We start from the raw sequence: 2,811 nt of genomic DNA on the forward strand, positions 1-2,811 counted from the left end.
CGTACATAGAACAGCAGAACACAGCCTTTACAACATAAAGCATTCCTAAACATCACCACACCTACCGTCACACAGCCACCGAATATGATCCATTTGAAAAAAACGGTGACGACTTGCACTGCTACAGACCATCTCCAGCTCTGAATGAAAAAGCGGAGAGAGCACAGTACTATTTCAAAGCATGCAGGCATTTCATCAAAAGTACTACTGCAGTCTGGGAGAGGGCAAACAGAGATTACCCTTCTTAGTCTGTTACCAAAAGACAATACAATAACACTGTGAGCTACTGCGTATCACTTGGAAATTTCAGCATGTTGTAGAAAAACATGCTGCAGAGAACAATATTCATGGCACAGTAAGCTCTAGCATTCATGCATAATATGAGCATAAGAGTATCTATGGTCAAGTCCTTCTTCCTATAATCTACGTCCAAAGCAGACTGCAGATTGGACTGAAGTCTTCTACAATTACTGAAGATTGTAAGGATCACATTTTTTGACAGTTGCATACACCAGTTTGGACACTTAGAAGATGCTCTGTCAACAGACCATCACAGTTATGGAAGTGATGCTTCAGGACTGGGCTGACAGTTCCAAGTAACACCAGGCAATAAATCAGGAACATAAAGGATCCAGAAGAAACTTCTGTAGGGATCTGTTCCCACCCTAGTCTTTTCAGTGCATTTTTATTTGAACAGCAAATAACACACCAGCCTGGCTTCAGCAAAATTAAGTTAAACTCACCAGTAGTCGGGAATTACTGCAGAAGATAGACACCTAAAGCTACTCCATCAGTGACAATATTTTTGTTATTTCAATGATGTAAGTACTTCATTAAAAAATTTCTAACACCAAACAGAAAATTGCTTTAGAATACATGCTTGTCCAAGGTTCACCTTGGGTAACAGAACTCAAAGTTTAAGGCAGGAACTGCTGCTTATATTTAAGTCTATGGTTTCAATTTCCATGCTCTCCTTCAGCACTAGTTCCCTGCTACTCTAAGGGAAGCTGGAACTATGGGATCACACAAGTTATAGTTACTGGTGTCCCACTCCTAGCACCAGGTCTCACTGTAGTAATACAGATCCTTGACAGAAGATCAGGAAACAGCTTCCACTTTCGAAGATATTTAGCCAAGAACTTGTCATTAACACATCAGCAAAAGAACAACTATGGGACTGAATAGTGCAACTGAAGCTTGGCTAAACAGTTTTCTTGTGTATGGATTCTCTATAAACTTGTATTTGAAAAGTGGCATAAACTTTATTAAAGGAAAGCCAACAGAAAACAAAAGGGCAGAAGATGAAAGATAAGGATATGTGATTGGCATAGGTGGTGCTGCCTAACAGCTAGAGGACAGAACCTGCCGTGCCTGGACTCGGTTCCCAGGTTTGCCATAGACCTGCTGGGTGACCTCAGGCAACTCCCTCATCCGCCTGCCTGGAGATCTAACCTCAGTGACACCGAGTTGTCTTACACAGATAAATTAAAATGTTAACCCAATGTTCTACTGCATCTCTATGGAAATAAAACAAAGAAATTCAGACTATTTTTAAGATACTATTGGAATTTTAGACATACATCTTATTAGTACAGGACCCAAAGCTCCTAGCATATGACACCTCTTAAACATCCAAATCTTATCTTCCTGTAAGCAATTTTCATTTTTTCAGTGTCAGCCTGGAATTAAAGAGCAGTAGCCCCAAGTCTTGTTGTCCCCAGAAGAGGCTACGGTTTGCAAAAGCAGAACTTCAAAAACATCTTTTAATACTTCTGGAAAACTTTAATGTACTCAACGCCTGACAGTACCACCCAAAAGAGAAAAGGAAGATACTGTCCTTAAGTTAAATCTCTCACTTAAATTTCTCCAGCTCTGAAAGTGTACCCTGTTATCTTTATCTATTTCACTCTACAAATATGCAGTGCCTTTAATCCATGGGCATCCAAAGGTCTTGGATTTTAGGAGTTCCAAGAAACTATTTTTGAAATGACACCAGAAATCTGCTATGGTCAATCAATGCAGCTAGCACTTTTCCCATGAATAAAATAACATTAGAAAGCAGCATTTCCCCTTGACTGAGTGAAATTTGACAGCTGAAATACAGAAATCTCACAGAGCACCCCAGAGGTGCTTTGTTCAAGTTTAGTCCCTTCCACATGCCAATTGGACCAAACTGAATACTCAGCCTTACTAACTATCCATTTCTATGAGAAAGTTATGGCCACAGAATAGGGTAAGTTTCATAAAAGTATTCTCTTTAGAAAGCCAAGATTTCAGTTCAGATATTGGCTAGCTCCATCTATTCTAGAGCTAGAACATTTCCCTCAAAAATGTTCTAAGATCACATTGACTTTCATGCTTACTTCAGCCAGAATTGGGCATTTCCCTTCCAACTGATGTTCCTAACACTCCCCAAAGCAACCAGTCTGCTACAGCCTAAGCAGAGGCATTTAAAAATTAGTGCAAGGGTTTTCTTTGAGCTCCTCTGAACTGAAGTCTTCCACTTCCCCCTTACAATCTGAATTGACCCCTAAGAGCTTTGACGTGAATCCCCCACCCATCTTTGCTTTAATTATTGTAGGTACCATTTGATTGTGGCCTGACAACCTCACCTCTCAACCTACTACAAGGCAAGGCCTCACCCCCTGCACCTATGGGTTCTTCGGCCCTGCCTGCATCACTGCTTCGCCAGGAGCTACCCAGCTGGCACAGACCAAGGTGATTTATGAAAGAACACGGTTTTGTGCCCCACCATCCCCTATCATCAACCTCGCTGCCGCAGCCAGCTCCAGAGGAGTTTGTGAGACCCCC

The sequence above is a fragment of the Pygoscelis adeliae genome, unplaced genomic scaffold (assembly GCF_000699105.1).
Source record: "Pygoscelis adeliae isolate BGI_AS28 unplaced genomic scaffold, ASM69910v1 Scaffold144, whole genome shotgun sequence".
Lineage (NCBI taxonomy): Eukaryota > Metazoa > Chordata > Aves > Sphenisciformes > Spheniscidae > Pygoscelis > Pygoscelis adeliae.